General features: G+C 42.8%; 1 protein-coding gene across 1 annotated transcript in view; it reads left to right on the top strand.

Annotated features, from left to right (window-relative positions):
- The window catches only part of LOC140194891 (methyl-CpG-binding domain protein 3-like), a 145,913-nt gene that overhangs the window by 75,454 nt on the left and 52,533 nt on the right, over positions 1-17,926 (top strand). The window lies entirely within an intron of this gene.

Genomic DNA, 17,926 nt, shown 5'->3' with positions numbered 1-17,926 from the left:
CCAGCAACCCATGTATTTAACAATCACAAGGGAAAACCTGCAGGTGCTGGAAATCCAAGCAACACACACAAAATGCTGGAGGAATTCAGCAGGGCAGGCAGAAAAAGTAAACAGTCGATGTTTTCTCCAGTCCTGATGAATGGCTTTGGCCCAAAATGTCGACTGTACTCTTTTCCATTGATGCTGCCTGGCCTGCTGAGTTCCTCCAGCATTTTGTGTGTGTTATTTAACACTAGCCTATTTTTAGGACAATTTACAATGACCATTTAACCAACTAACGTGTACACCTTGGGACTGTGGGAGGACATGCGAGCACCTGGAGAAAATCCATTCAGTCATGGGGAGAAGGTACAAACTCCTTTCAGTCAATACTGGAATTGAACTCAGAAGTCTGACGTCCTGAGCTGGATGTTGTGCCAACTGCTACGGCAGTGCCCATTTGTGTGTTAAAGGCCCCGACACATTCTGAAGTGATGCTACCCGCCATGTAATGTGTCATTCTCTCTCACTAGACCAGGAGTTCCCAACCAGTTTTATGCTATGGACCCCTACCATTAACCAAGGGGTCTATGGACCCCAGGTTGGGAACCCCTGCACTAGACCATTGTTTTTAAACACGATTTCCTTTGCTCAGCACTTTCTCTTCAAGGCTTTTACTTTTTGTTCTTAATTCTACTGTTAATCAGGTTAGTATGAAAAAGGGATGGAACTATATTGCATGGCGACTTGTAATCCAATGGGATGTTTATAATGTTCTCATTGTATACTCATGACATTTCTGTCAAATCCCTATAGAAAGACATCCAATATGACATTAGAAGGAGTGACGATTATCCCATCTGAAATGCAAGTTGGGTGGATTGAGTGCACACTCGCTGGAGTGCCACCAGTTTGTCCAACAAGCTCATACAGGCATGAGGATGAATTTCTTTAGACGGAAGGTAGGGACTGTGTGGAACTTATTGCCACAAATGACTGTGGCGGGCAAGACATGGGTATATCTACAGTGGAGATTGATAGGTTCTTCATTAGTAAGGGCGTCCAAGGTTACAGGGAGAATGGATTTAAAAGGAATTAATATATTAGCCATGATAAAATGGTAGAGCAGGCTCATTGAGCTGAATGGCCTAATTCTGTTCCTATGTCTTATGCTATATTGGATCTCTGTTTATTTTCTGATCCTTGGGTTCTAACAGGAGTCAGGAATGATGAGCAGTCTTAATTCTAACAATCATTTATTTTAAAGTACAAACAAACATACAAATACTAAGCAACCCAAATAAAGATCTGAGAAACAATTCTAAGAGCTAAATGAGCGCCAAAGAATGCAAAGAGAAAAAAAGATGACGTCTTTGAAAAATCCATCACTTTTACAGATAAGATAAGGAAAATTCCCTGGATAGAAATAAATTGGTTAATAGACTACATATTTAAAACAATTGCATCATGTGGGTAATGTATTAATACTTAGCCAATGAAAAATGAGAAAGGTGATAAACAGTTAGTTTAGCTGCTATACCACTTTCTGCCAGTACAGAGGGATGAACCACCACATGTTGTGAAAAATACCAGTTTGTTAAAAAGTTTAAACGATTAAAACTACTATTTAAAAAGTTTCCAACAGGTATTATTGTCTTACATATGAGCAGCACAAAACAGGATATTCATGGTATACAGTTTTCAGTATCTGTGATCACAATCTGAAATTTCCAGATTTGAGTATTGTTCATTTGTTCCAAAGTAACAAGAATATAGAATTGATCCAATGGGGAGATTCTGAATGGTGCGTAGATGGACTGCTGTATAATTTCTATGAGCTTTTAGATTTGTTGACTTTTTGAAGGTGACCCAGTTGAATAATTTTCATTCATTAATCATTACTTGCTGAAGCTAACATTTACACAGCATTATGTCTTCAATTAAGCTGCACGGTTAACAGATGTCAGCCTACTTTGGAGCTGATGTGTCTTGTTTTGGTCCTTGTGCAACAAGGATCGACTTTATTCCCAGATACTATACGGAAGCAACATGTCACAAAAAAACAATTTTCAAAGTTCAAAATAAATGTATTATTAAGTCAAGTTGTTTATTGTCATTTGTAAAACCTATGTGGAAAACCTATCTAACCATAATGTGTATAGAAACAAGACAATGTCTCTCCGAACCAGGATGTAAAGGACAGTAGTACGCATAACACATAATGAGATAAGTTATGGAGGTAAAGATAAAATCTACAGATGAAACACTTGTAAGTAACAAACTAAAGTGCATAAATTAAATATTGTAAGATACGGAACAGATTAACCAGTAATACTTTGAATACGCTGCGGCAGGGAGTTCAGAAGCCTAATGGCCCCGGGAAGATACTGTTTCCCATCCTGGCCATTCTTATTTTTATGCTTTGGAGTCTCCTGCCTAGTGGTAGAAGGTCAAAGAGGATGCTGGATGGATAGATGGGATCCTTAATAATACCAAGGACCCTGTGTATGCAGCGCTGCTGATACATGCCCCCAGTGGATGGTGGGGAAACTCCCATGATCCTCCCAGTTGTCCTCAGAGTCCTCTGTAGGGACTTCAGGTCTGATGCTCGACTGCTCCCATACCAGATTGAGATGTAACTTGTCGGGATGGTCTCAACGATGCGCCTGTTTAACGCGGTTAAGATTAGTCAGTGGGGGGAGATCTTCACTTGCCCCAATCTCCTCAGGAAGTGGAAGTGCTGCTGTGCTTCCTTATTCAGGAAGGTGATATTAAGGGACCAGATGAGACCTGAGATGTGAACTCCCAGGAACATAGTGCACTTAACTCTCTCGATGGAGGAGCCATGTATTTGCAGAGGGGGATGGTTCTTCCTCACGTTCCTGAGGTCCATAATGACTTCCTTGTTCTCCACATTCAGGCTTAGGTGGTGGTTCTTACACCAATCCATCAGCTGGATAAACAGTTTACTGAAGAGATTAACTATTTATGTTTTGGACCAAGACCCTTCCTTAGTACTGGAAAGGAAGAGGGCAAAAGCGAGAACAAGAAGGTGGAGGAAGGGATCAATCTTTCTTATGTATAGTTTTTCATAAATTCTATTGTCTAATGGTTCAATGATTCCACTTAATATCAGAGAATGTATACAGTATACAGTCTGAAATTCTTGCTTTTCTCAGACATCCATGAAAACAGAAGAGAACCCAAAGAATGAATGGCAGTAAAAGATTAGAAACCCAAAGACCCCTCAATGCTCTCCCATGCACAAGCAGCAGCAAAGCATCAAACGTCTGTCCTCCCCTCCCCCACTTATTTCAGCAGAAAGTATCGGCAACCACCAATTAACCAGTAGCAAAGCCCCCAAAGAGAGACCTGCAGTCCAACAAAAACTAATTGTTCACACAACAGTTCGACATGCCACAGGCGCCCCTCCCCCCTCTCCCCCAAACAAGGGACAGAGAGATGTCGCCTCCTTTGCCACAGTGAGAGGGGATACCCAACAAAACAAAACAACTCACTGATCGTGATGTTAGAGTCTGCCGCATTGCTTTTATTCCGAGTTCTCTGTGACTTGAGAATTGGCAACAAATTCTCCACGACCGTCGAGAGAAGGAAAGACAGAGAACAATTATCCAAGTACAGAGGCCCCTGTTTCTCCTGTGATGTCTCAGTTGGTGACACTGGCATGGAATCAGTTCGGCCACAGAGCCTTACCCTGAAGGCGTGTGTCTTCCAGGTCGCATCCTTGGGATATCAATAAACGTCCGCAGTAAAGAACCGCAGTTTGAGTGCTGCTGTAGGTCATGGACTTCAACAGACCCCATCCATCTTGAAAAGGAAGAAGAGACATTAAAGGGGAGAAATCAAGCTATTTCACAGATGAGTTTGAAGAAGGCACCCTCTGGCAACATCTTAGCTCTGCTCTCCCTCTTAACTCCACCCTGCAGTTTCTTGTAAATACCTGCAAAAAATGAATCTCAAAGTAATATGTGGTAATTTGATGATAAATTTACTCTGACTTTTGTGTAAAGCTGACAGCAGGTGAGGGGAAGGTGGGGTATAAAGTGAGAAGCTGGGATGAGTTAGGTGGAGGTGGTAAAGGGCTGAAGAAGAAAGCTGATGGGAGAAGAGAGTGGAGCATGGGAAAGAGGGTAGGGACCAGAGAGGGGTAATGGACAGGTGCGGAGAAGAGAAAGGTTAGGAGGGGAGCCAGAATTTGGAATCGAAAAAGAGAGAAGAGGAAAGGGGAGAAATTGCAAGAAGTTGGAGAAACCAGCATTCTGTTTTGGTGACACTAAGTCGAGGTGCTGCCTGGTGGGCTGCGTTCCTCTGGCAATTTGTGTGTGTTGCTGTAGCGTTCCAGCATCTGCAGAATCTCTTTGTGTTCACTTTTACCTCAAGTTAATCACAGGTCATATGGCAGCACAGATACAGGGAACACATATATAATATTTATTATCTGTGATACAGGGAGCTGCAATAGTGTAACAGTTAGCACAACACCATTAGAGCTTGAAGAGCCAGAGCTCAGAGTTTAAATCTGGCTCTGTCTGTAAGGAGTTTGTACACCCCCTGGCTAAACAGAATCCTTTTCATCACAATTAAACGGACTTCCTTCTAATTGTGTCCTTTGCTCTTAGACTTCCCCACTACAGGAAGCATCCTCTCCATGTCCACACTATCGTAGGCCTGGGTAACAGGCTCTTTTCTTGGCCTGTAAGACTAATGAGCACGCTGCCGCCACTGAGATCTTGTCACCAGGGCAACGAGCTGTTTATCTGTGCTTCACACTACATGCATTCTGAATTATATTTTATTCACTTATGTATGGTAACATATTGGTTTATGTTCTGTGCGTGGTGCATGTTTTGTGGGTGCACTGTGGTCCAGAGGAGCATTGTTTTATTTGGTTGTTTTGTTTGGTCAGATGACAATCTTGAACTGGAACTTGAGTAAGTCCTATCCCAGCACACAATAACCCATTGAATTGTAAGAAAATATCAAAGTGGATGTTTTCATCCCTGGTGTTTTGGAGCGAAATAACAAATACAGAGAGTTTAAGCAGTTGATCGATGTGTGTCTCTGTGCAGTAGCAAAGGTATAAAGTGTCTGGTGATATTTCAGGACTCCTTGATTCAATTCATGTTAGTGTAAGTGTTCTTATTATTCAGTGATTATATCACACAGTGAGGGTTCATGAAGTAGCTACTGGAACAATTGCATTAGGTTAAAACCGTCAGCAGAACAGAAAGTTGATCTGTGTGCATTTAGAGCAGAATAGAATACAATTTTATTGTCATTACTCAGGGCGAGATTGTGGTGCTACTCCAGTCTGTCAAAACAAATATTTACAATGCATGCTTAATTTTTAAAAATCTTCATATATACAATATACAAAGTACATATATGTACTTTGATAATAAATTTACTTTGAACTTTAAAATCAAACGTTAGCTTTCATTTAGCGAGGACGAAAGTATAAGCCATGGTAGCATCGTGGTTAGCATGACACTGAACACTGGCGTTCGGAGTTAATTTCCAGTGCCGTCTGTAAGGAGCCTGTATGTCATCTCTGTGAAATATGTGGGTTTTGTCCCGATGCTCCGATTTCCTCCCGCAGTCCAAACTGATGCCAGTTAATTGGTTATTTCAAATTGTCCCATGATTAGTTTAGGGTTACAGGTTTCCCCTGCCATCCAAAGGTACAGTGTTCCTATGAAATGGTTTGTAAGCTGGAATGTTGTAAAGCGAAGAAGCAATTACCATTTATTTATATGGGAAAATATTGTGAGCGTTCGCAGACCCAAAAATAACCTACCAAATCATGCCAAATAACATATAAAACCTAAAATAACAGTAACATATAGTAAAAGCAAGAATGATATGATAAATACACAGCCTATATAAAGTAGAAATACTTCTCTAGAATGACTGCCTGCCCAGATCTCCGGAGCGAAAATCTCACGCAAGCGCCGTCGGCAGAAAATCTCACGCAAGCGCTGTTGGCAAAAACACTCTCTCCAGTAACCTTTAAGCTATGAAGCTGCCAAATCATACCAAATAACACGTAAAAATACACAGCCTATATAAAGTAGAAATAATATATGTACAGTGTAGTATCACGGGAATCGGGAAGACAGTGAGCACACAGATGATGGTGTGTTAGACTGAGTCGTCGCAGGTTGGGGTGCTGCAGTGGCCCCCACCCTCCAGGCAGTGACCCGATACCGGTCTGCGAAGAACGCAGCGGTGCGGCGGTAGCCGGGAGGCACACAGCACATCTTTAAGAAAAAAGCCGAAATGAACATGCTAATTAATTAGGTGCTGCCGGGCACGTAAATGTCGGCCCAGATCAGAGGCGATTGCCGATTACATCGCCTCTGATCTGGGCCGACAATTACGTGTTGGAAGGAGTCAAGAGGACAGTCACAAGACTGCTTCCAGGAATGAAAGGTTTCACGTATGAGGAGCGTTTCATGTATGAGGGGCCTGTACTTGCTGGAGTTAAAAGAATGATGGGGGATCTTATTGAAATCTATTAAATATTCAGTGGATTTGGAGAGAGTGTTTCACATTGTGGGTGAGCCTAGGACAAGGGGTACAGCCTCAGGATAGAGGAACGACCATTTGAAACAGATGAGGAATTTCTTTAACCGGAGGGTGGTGAATCTGTGGAGCTAATTGCCACAGATGGCTGGGGAGGCCAAGTCAGCGGGTATATTTAAAGTGGAGGCTGATAGGTAATTGATTAGTCTGGGTATTAAAGGCAGGAGAATGGGGTTGAGGGGATAAGGAATGGCGGAGCAGACTCAATGGCTGAATGACTCTTATTACATTTCTTCCCCATTCTGGTGTTCAGTCTGAACATGCCTGCGTGTTTTTTATGCACCGAGTTGCTGCCACATGATTGGTTGATTAGATATTTGCATTAACGACTATTTATGCAGGTATACCTAATAAAGTGGCCGCTGAGTCTATGTTCTATGTTTAAATGGTAACAATATAGGAACAGTTTTTCATTGTGCATCAATTTATAAAATCAATTTATTGTACCTGTTGAAAATTATGAGTGTTCCTAAGGGCAGGTCTGCATGTTCCAGTTGAGATTGAATCACTTAGTTTATTGTAAGGAACCGTTAATCCATCCATTATGGTTAATTGTACTTCCTTCTTCCTCTGGAAACCTTTATAAGGAAGTTTATCATTATGAAGAATAAAATATACCAGTTTTATTGTTTTCTGGTCATCTTTATCATGATGGATTTCTTCACACAGTGAAATAGAATTTGTTCTTCCTGAAGAACTTGAGCAGTGTAGTGGTTAGTACAACACTGTTGTAGCTTGGGACATTCTGGAGTTTGGGGTCCATTTCCTGCCTTTGTCTGTAATAGAATCTGTATGTTCTCCCTGTGACCCCATGGCTTTCCTCTGACAGTCCAAAGACATTCTGGTTAGTAGGTTAATTGATCATTGTAAATAAGTGTGTTGAGGTGTGGTGTGGCTTGTTGGACCAGAAAGGCCTGTTCCACACTGTATCTCTTTTAAAAAAAAAAGCAGAACACCAGGACATGAACTGATGCATACCGGTGGTGGAGGGAGTGCAATGTTCACCTCCAACAAAAGGCCGTCCAGTCGAGGTACAGAAACTGCGAGGTCATGAAGAAAATGTATAGGACATTGGTGAGGTTTAATTTGGAGTATTGTGTGCGGCTCTGGTCACCTACGTACAGGAAAGATGTCAATAAGATTGAAAGAGTGCAGAAGAAATTTACATGGATGTTGCCAGGACTTAAGAACCCTGCAATTCTGTTAGTGTCTTGGAGAGAGGTGTCAGGGCAGTTGATAGTCCATACCTAATCCAACCTATGACCTCCCAGCCTCATTGTCATCCCTCTCCATTGGATTCTCAAATCCAAGTTCAAGTTTATTGTCACTTGCCTGTACATATATACAACTAAATGAAACAACGTTCCTCCAGACTATAATGCAACGCAAAGCATACATCACACATAGCACATTAAAAAATTACCACAAATAAGTTAATAAAATAAAATAATATAATTCTCTCATACCCATTTTGTGTGATTCCACCTGTCACCCAGCAGCTTGTGTCCCACCTCCCTATGTATTGGCCACTTTGTCCTCTCTCAGTCCTAAAGCAGGGTCTCAACTGGAAATGTCCTCCTACACCTTTTACCTCCCCAGAAGCTTTATTTTGTACCAAATTCCAACATCTGCACACTCTTTTGTCTTCAATCACTTAAATAGTACTTCTGTGAATGTGGCAGTCAGTTTACTCACCACGTTTTTTATACGAAGTGTAGTGGGGTTACTTTAAAACAAACCAAAACCGCTGATAGACTGAGCCGGGAGGTCGACACTGTATGATGCGCTTCCAAATTACTGAGTTCCAGGTCGAGAAAGGTACTTCAGATCCTTTATTACGAACCAGCAATGCCAAATGATGTTGTAGTAATGAAAAATTAACAAAACTAAATTAGCAATGTAACGTTCTAATTAGCAAAGTAAGCAGTCGAACTGACATATTTAAGCGCAGTTAGCAATCCAGTTAGCAGGCTGGTGGTGTAGTGGCATCCGCACCGGATTTTCGAAGGGACATGAGGGGAAACTTCACTCAGAGGGTGGTGAGAATGTGGAACGAGCTGACTGTGCAGGTGGTGGAAGCAATTTCAATTTCAATGTTTAAGAGAAGTTTGGATAGGTACATGGACGAGAGGGGTATGGAGGGCTAAGGTCTGGGTGAAGGTTGATGGGATTAGATAGTTTAAATAGTTTGGCACAGATTAGATGTGCTGAAGGGCCTAATTCAGTGCTATAGTTTTCTATGACTTATTTTTCTTTTTGTATTTGTACAGTTTGATGCCTTTTGCATATGTGTTGTTTGTCCATCTTGCTTACACTTTTTCATTGATTCGATGATGTAATTTTCATCTGCTGTGAATGCCTGCAAGAAAATTAATCTTGGGGTTGTACAAGGTGGGTGGGTAGGGGATGAAGTGAGCGACTGGGAGGTGATAGGTGGGAAAGGTAAAAGGGTTGAAGAAGAAGGAATCTGATAGGAGAGGGGAGTTGACCATGGGAGAAAGGGGAGGAGGAAAGGAACCAGAATGAGGTGATGGACAGGCGAGGAGAAGATGAAGGGTGAAGGGGAGCTAGAATGGGGAATAGGAAAGTAAAACAGAGGGGAAGGGGGAATTACCAGAAGTGGAGAAATTGATGTTCATGCCATAAAATACTGTTCAAAGTAAATGTATAATCAAAGTGCATACATGTCACCATATACAACTCTGAGATTCATTTTCTTGCATGCATAGTCAACAAATCCATAGAATATTAACCATAATAGAATCAATGAAAGACCGCACCAACTCAGGTGTTCAACCAGCGGGCATTAGATACTTTAGGGACTGTTAAGAGATGTTTAAATAGGCACATGAATGTAAAGAAAATGGAGGGATATTGACATTGTGCAGGCACAAGGGGTTAGTATAATTGGCCATTTGATTACTTAGATAGAATATGAGGTGTTGTTCCTCCAGCCTGAGAGTGGCCTCATGGCAGTAGAGGCCATGGATCCCTCATCTACTGCTCCAACTGTTGTCAGCCTTCTGACTCTATCCTACTTATCTCCACATCCAGCACCACCCACCTATCATCTTACACCACCCCCTCCTTAGTCCACCAGTCACTCCTGTCATTCCCCTTTTTGTTTATACAGAACAGGAACAGGCCTTTCGGCCCACAATGTTGTGCCAAAAGAAATTAGTAATAAATGGCCAACTAAACTACTCCCTTATGCCTACACAATGTCAGTCTCCTTCCATTTATTTGGAACTCTGAACTTTCTATCTGCATCTACCACCATTCCATGAACCCATCGCTCTCTGTGTAAAAAAAAAAAGCTTGCCGCTCACATCTCCTTTAAAATTGCTCCCACTTGCCTTAAATGCATATTTTAAAAAAATAAATGTTATTGTTTTATTTTCCTGTAAATGCCTGCAAGAAAATGTATCTCGATGTAGTATATGGCAACATAAATCTTTTGATAATAATTTTTTTAAAGAAGCTTTCTTCCATCATTTTTCACATTTCCTTCCAACTGGACTCTGCTCCCTCCTCATGGTTGTTACCTATCCAGCCTTGTTTCTTCTGCATTACTGTGCCTCCTCCACCTTGGACACGCTGAGATTGAGAAATATTTCTGCTCTCTTATGTCTTTCTCTGTTCTTCCTGGCAGCCACGTCTTCACACTCAGAATTCAGTGCACTAGCATTACTAATACAAACCACTCCATCTGTCTCTCCCTTTTAAAACTGTCATTTTTTTTATTTACATTCATCAGCTGTGTAAATTCAAGACTTTGTAGAGATGGATCAGAAAGCTGTGCTCCCATTTCCATTCTGACCTGTCAACCCATGGCCTCCCCTTCAGCCTCAATGAGACCATACTCTGGTTGGGGTAGCAACTCCTCATATTCCGTCTGAGTAGCCTCCAACATGATGACATAATTGCCAATTTCTCCACTTTCAGGTAATTTCCCGCCCCATTCTCTCATTCCCATTCTCCCTTCTGGCTCCCTTACCACTTCTCTTCCCTTCACCTGTCTATCACCTCCCTCTGGTGCCCCTCCTCCTTCCCTTTCTCCCATGGTCCACCCTCTTCTACTATCAGATTGCTCCTTCAGTCCTTTTACATCTTCTACCTATCACCTCCCTGGGTTCACCTATTACCTGCCAGTTTGTCCTCCTTCCACCACCTTATTCTGACTGCTGCTCCCTTTCTTTTGTCACGGTGAAGGGTCTCAGCCCAAAACTTCGACTGTCTATTCCTCTCCGTAGATGCTGCCTGACTTGCTAAGTTCCTCCATCCTTTTCTGTGTGTAGCTCATATTCAAGTACGTTTGGAGAGTTGTTGCAGTGCACCTAATAGATAGTTTAATAATTCAAAGAATAGAACACAGGAGTATCAATGATGATCTTACTCCTGGTATTACACCTAGTTGGAATCCTCTGCAGCTGGAGACTGAGCAGTGGAAGGTGCTTTCAATCTTAAGTGCAATTCCTCTACTTAATGGAGAATTTAGTTTCAATATGGTCTAGAGAAGCAAATGTCAGATTGATTATTCTCTTGGGTAATCTATTTTATCAGGATTCAGTTACTTAATTTGATTCGATTTTTATTGAAGTATAAAGCCTTTTTGGTATACATGTGTTATCACTGCTCTTTATATCCTGTGTTTTAAGTTAAAATGGGTAAAGATTTGCATTATGCAGACGAAACATGGCTTGAGAGATGGACACAATAGGCACAAAATCCTTTCAATGTTCTTCTCCAATGTAATGGCATTTAAAATGAGCTGGGTTTAGTCTAGTGACCTCATCAGCATTCCACAAAGGTCGTCCAGCTGTCCAAACAGTCCGGGACTTCATTGCAAAAGTCAAATATAACATTTTGTGAAAATTGCTTGCCGCCATCTCAAAAATCAATTTTATTATATGCTTTAAGCAATCATATTACTTCTTACCTTCGTAATTAGACAGGGGATGAGTCAGTTCTCTTGCTCTCTTGATTACAAATGACGGTATGAATTCCAAATAGCAGAAGAGTTGTAGAGTAATGTATCACAGAAACAGACTATAAAGCCTGACCTGTACATGCCACCAAGTTGTCCATATCCCTTTCAACCCTTTCTATCCATGTAGCAGAACGGTTTAATGTAGCTTCATTTGAACTTGTTTATAAATATATTATTGGCTTTTAAAACCTTGATAGTTTCAGCATGTTCAGTATTTAAATCAGAACGTTTAACAGCACAGCACATTACAGACCCTTTGTTCCTCGGTGCAATGCCGACTCTAACCTGCTCCAAGGTCAATCTAATCCTTCCCTCCCACACTCGCCCTCCATTTGTCAATCATCCATGTGCCCATCTAAGAGTCTCTCAACTGTTCCTAATGTACCTGCCTTTACCACCACCCCTGGCAGCACGTTCCATGTATTCATCATTCTGTGCGGGGTGGGAGGAACATCCCCACCATATGTTCCTTCGATCACTTTAAAATTATGGCTGCTTCAGGGTGGCAGGGTGGAGATATGTCGCTACCAAAGGAGGTGTGAGGCACTCCTTCCCTCCGCTAGCCTGCAGGTCACCCTTGGTCAAGAACAATCATGGTCAAGACCATGACTGGCCACATCATACGACATGGCACGTAATGAATGAATTCTTTTCTCCAATCACCTTAAAGCTATGCTCCCTCAGAGCATCTCTGGCTGTCCACTCGACCTAAGTCTCATATCATCTTGTACACCTCTGTCAAGTCACCCCCCCCCCACCCATCCTCCTTTGTTTTCAGGGAGAAAAGCCCCTGTATGTTCTCTATCCGAATATTCTAAAATATTCAATTTCTGTACCAAATTGACATCATATGATTTACTTTGTACTATAAAACCCTGAGACATAGGTCTTTACAGCATCCTGGAATAGAGTCAGAGACTAAATTCTTAGACTGTGACTGTGAATACTTAGTCTGTGATTTCAGTTTTACCTTCTGTTAGTCAGTCACTGATGACCCCAGTAAGGTTCTGAAAGTCCCATTCAAAGCCTCGGCTATGAATCATTCTTGTGACTCAGTTCAGAGACCCTATGACCTGTGTGTCCAACGAAAACTCGGTTAAATCCAACTCATTCTTGACGGGATTTGAATTCATTGCAAAAATGAAAGGCCATGATCAATTCCTTGCAGACCTAATTACCAAAATAACAAAGTTCAAAGTATATTTATTATCAAAGTATATGTTCCATATACATCCGTGAGATTCGTCTTGCAGACTCCCTGAGGAAAATAAAGCAATACAATAAAATTCATGAAAACAAATCACATATAACAAAGACTGACAAGCCTATAAAAGAGAACAAATTGTGCAAATAGTTTTTTCAAAAAGTAAACAAATTGTATATGAGCCGCAGAATCCCGGAAAGTGAGACGCAGGCAGACGGGATGGGCTCAGGTTCGGGATCTTGGCTGGCACGGAGGTGTGGGGCTCCACACTGGCTTGTATTCTGTTCTTGGACCTTGACGCTTGGAGTCCGCCCTGACGCTTTTCCTTCAGACAATTGTGGACGTTCGTCCGCTTCAAGTTGCCATACCTGCATTCCTGAGAGTCAAGTTTGACGAGCCCTTCAGGAGATCATCAAATTGCTGGTTCATTTAGACAGTTCAAAGATACCTTTTTTAAAAAAGGGAAATTACTGGTCGGGGATTGTAATGATCATTGTTTAGAAGAAGTATGTCTAGTAGAATATCTAGTAGTTTAGTGAGCTGCCCACAAAACGTTGCCATATATTGCTCGAGCCATCCTGCCATAAGGATATGATTCTTTAAAATATAATATGATTTTATAACTTTGAGCTGTTGCAGACTGCACACAGATGCTCCACAAAGCAGTCACCTAGTTTACATTTGGTTTCTCTGATGTACAGGAAACAGTATTGCATGTATTAGAAAATGGGTCATAGGAACAGAACCAGGCCATTCAGCCCATCAAGTCTGCTCCACCTTCTGAGCATGGTTGAATTATTTTCCCTCTCAATCCCATTCCCCTGTCTTCACCCCATAACCTTTGACGACCTGACTAATCAAGAACCTGTAATTCTCCGCTTTAAATATATCCAATGACTTGGCCTCCACAGCCACCCATGGCAATGAATTCCACAGATTCACCACCCTCTGGCTCAAGAAATTCCTCCTCATCTCTGTTCAAAAGGGTATCCTTCTATTTGAAGGCTGTGCCCTCTGGTACCAGATTTCCCCACTATAGAAAGTATCCTCTCCGTGTCTCCTTTCTCTAGGCCTTTCAGTATTCGATAGGTTTCAATGAGATCACCCCTCATTCTTCTAAACTCCAGCAAGTACAGGCACAGAGCCATTAAACACTCCTCGTATGTTAGCCCTTTCATTCCCGAAATAATTCTCGTGAACCTCCTGGACCCTCTCCAACAACAGCACATCTTTTCAACACGGTGACTCACAGTAGATTGAACTATGGAAGTAAAAAGTAAGATCATGAGAACCATAAAACATAGGAACAGAATTAGGCCTGTTTTGCCATTTCATCATGGCTGAATTACTATCCCTCTCACCGCCAATATCCTGTATTCTCCTCATAACCTTTGACTCCTTGACTAATGAAGAACCTGTCACTCTCCAGTTTAAATGTTCTTAATGTCTTGGCCTCCACAGCTGACTGTGGCAACAAATTCCACAGAAATTCATTACCACAAAAGGGTAAAATTTGGGCCTAATGAAGGCAAATGGAACCAGCTAGGTTAGGCAACTTTGTTAGCATGGGCGTGTTGGGCCGAGGGGCCTACTTCTGTGTAATATAACTCCCCTCTGCATCTTTTACCCCTTCTGGGAACCTGTGCCTCCTGGTTATGGATATTTTACTGAAGGTGAACATTTTCTTATTCTATATCCAGTTTATTCCATCCTGCCCCACCATAATTTAAAATTCTTCAATCAGATAACCTCTTGGTTTTCTCACCTCCAAGAAAGCTCAACCCAGAGTAACATAAATAAAATGCTGAGGGAATTCAGCCAATCAGGCAGCATCTGTGGGCATAGGTTCTCAAACTGGGGTCCATGGGCCCCTTGCTTAGTGGTGGTGGTCCTTGGCATAAACACGGTCAGGAACAGTAAAGAGCCAATGTTTTGGGCTGAGACCCTTCATCAGGACAGACAATGCAATATCAACCCAGAATGCCTGGTTCCTCATTGTAGATATTTGCGTTAATGTGCAGGCGTGCCTAATAAAGTGGCCTCTGAATGTAATTGCACCTTAACCTCATTGCTCCTATATTCTGTTCCCCATTTAATGAAGGGGAATATTGTGTAACTGATCTACCTTTGTGAAATGGTAGTGAGCACTACCATAGGGTATCACGGCCATGAGCGTCACTGTGGGGCGTCGTGGCCGTGAGGGCCACGGTAAGTTAGCCTAGCTGTCAGCTTGACTGTAAGGTATCATAGCCATGAATGCCACCATAAGGTAATACAGCCATGGTCACCACCGTAATGTACTGAAGCCGTTAGCACCACCGTAAGATATCTCAGCCACGAGCACCACAGTAGGTTAGCATAGCTGTCAGCTTGACTAAGGTATCATAGCCGTCACCACCACTGTAAGCCATAGGCACAGAATTAGCCATTTAGCCCATCGATCATGGCTGACTTATTATCCTTCTCAACCCCATTCCCCTGCCTACTTCCCATAAACTTTCACAACCTTAATAATCAGGAACCTATCAACCACCGCTTTAAATATACCCAATGACTTGGCCTCCTCAGCCGTCTGTGACAACAAGTTCCACAGATTCACCACCTCAGGCTAAAGACATTCCTTTTCATCTCTGTCTAAATAGACTTCCCTCTATTCTGAGACTGTGCCCTCTTCTCCTAGACTCCCCCATTACTGGAAATATCCCCTCCACATCCGCTCTCTCTAGGCTGTTACGTACCCCGTAACTGGGTTGCCAAACCAGCAGAAATGGATCACTCAGTTGGAGTCTGGATTACTAGAACTAAGAAAGTTTTATTAAAGAAACAAGCAACACAGTACTCTAATCAAAAGGATAATAAATACAACAGTTCAGCAATGATAAACACACATGTACACAGAATTAAGATAACAGGATCAATCAAGCTCTATCGTTGTCTAGGGATAAATGACCAATTTCAAAGTGATGCAAAGTTCAGTTCAATTCAGTTCAGTTCAGTTCGCAGACAGTGGGGGGAAGGAGAGAGAGAGCAAAACAAATGAATATTCAAACAGCTTCCACACACAGACCTTCGCAGTCAGCTTTCATGCGAGCCCTTTGTGATGTCATCTGAGGTCACCGACCGTGACCCCTCCGTTTCCAGATACGATCGTTTCTCTGCGGTGAACCCGGCACCCAGGCAAGGGTGGACCCGCACCAGGTTCCCGCCGATCGTGCCTTTCCACCCTGTGCGTCTATGGCTTGTCCCGCAACCAGCCGTCCAAAATACTTCCCACCGTCTTGTGAGAGATGCACCGCTTCCAGGGTCTCGTTACCTCGGGGTGTCGTGTGTCTTGCCTTAGTGAACCTGTCCCTTTTTATCTCCCTGCTGGGGTATCGCCTGTCCATCACTTCAAACAGTTCAGGGTTCAAAGGGGGAGCCGATCTTGACAGCTCTCCTTCTGTTACTCTCTCCCGTCCCTCCATTAACATCTCCAAATGCTGCTCCATTGTTTTCCTTATCTCTCTTTCTCCTGAAGACAGGTGGCAGACCAACTGCTGATCCCACTGGTACCAGCACAGGACAGCTAGCATCTTAATCTATGTGTATTCTCTTCACACTTCCCCCCTTTAAGGATTTTTACCGGGGTAAAAATTACAACCATGAATACATTATTTGATACACACAAATATACATCTTTATCAGCTATTTGGCTAATACAGCGAATTTGAAGTTGTCAACACCTGACAGACAGTCAGCCATCACATTTTCTGTTCCTTTTATATGTGTTATTAATAATCCCTTAGACCAGGCTCCAACTTAGCAAACTTCATAGTGGCCAAAAACACTGATGAATTGCGATCAATGTAACCTCTCATTTGGTTTCGTCCCGGACCACAATAACAAGGGTCGTCCCATTCCGACTTAGTTTTCTCTCGCAAGGTCTTAGTAGGAGGGGGAGGGGTAGTAACCGCAGAGTTATTGCAAAACTTCCTACAGTACCCCACCATCTCCAAGAGCCTTCTGAGGGCTCTCTTGTCTATCGGGGTTGGGATGTCAGAGATAGCCCGCACTGTAGCTTGCATCGCTGCCAGCTGCCCCTGTGTCACCACAATTCCCAGGTAAGTGACCTTCGTGTGGCCGAACTCATTTTTTTCAAGGTTCACTATCAAGCTGGCTTCAGACAGCCGTATTACATCGCCAATACACACCTCTGTGTTCATCAGCCCTTTCGTCACTGAATTACTCATTCTATTGGAGTGTTCCTCGCTAGGCTGACCTAGTGTAACAAACACCCCCACCGTCCCAGTTCTTTGCATCACCTCAGGACAATTAAACACACGTGTGTGAGTCGTTTAATTACTTCTCCTAAAGAGTCGCTTTGTTCGGGGATTAAGGGAGAGACCTTATCAGCAGAGCTGGCCAAAACAATAGCCTTCTCCCATCTGGTCGATACCATACTCATCTTTTCAAAATGTTTTTTTTCTCTTATCAGGGGGACCCTAGCTTCATTGATTTCCGTGCTAACACCGACTAGGTTTGTTAGCATATCAAAATCCTGTGACCGTCTCAGTTCGCGTCGGCCATAATCAATAACATCCTTCCTCCTGGGCAGCCGGTAAACCTCTTTCATGATTCCACCAACTGTTTCCTCCAGCACCTCAACATGTCCACCGAGGGGTACCTTGTGGGCCAGGTTAAAAATCTCACCTCCATAACTCTTTTGCACCACCCCCCATTCCTCATCTGCGGGTACGGTACTTGGTCTCCCTTTCTTCCTTAGCACTTCCTCCTCCACACAATAGCCTACTAGTTCCCTTGTTAATTCTGTATCAGAGAGAGCTGCCTCCACCAAAACCATCAGCCCCTCGTCTCGCTCCTGCGCCTGCACAAATTCTTTCCTGGCTAATGCTAAGTCTGTCTCAGCTCCCTCACTACCTCTTGTTTCACTACACTCCTTCTTTTCACTTTCTACCCCCTTCTCATACAAGGCTGGCAGAAACGTCTCAGCTAAATTTACTACCGCAGTCCTGTGATGAACCTGTGAGTCCATGGACGGGGCCTCAATGCTGGCAGGCTGATCCGTCAATCTCACTGCAGGGAACACGATTCCCCCGGCGAGGTCATTACCAAGCAAGACTTCCACGCCTTTCATCGGTAATGCGGAC

Source organism: Mobula birostris, chromosome 3 (assembly GCF_030028105.1).
Source record: "Mobula birostris isolate sMobBir1 chromosome 3, sMobBir1.hap1, whole genome shotgun sequence".
NCBI lineage: Eukaryota > Metazoa > Chordata > Chondrichthyes > Myliobatiformes > Myliobatidae > Mobula > Mobula birostris.
The sequence above is the reverse complement of the archived record's forward strand: the minus strand, read 5'-3'. Positions and strand labels throughout refer to the sequence as shown.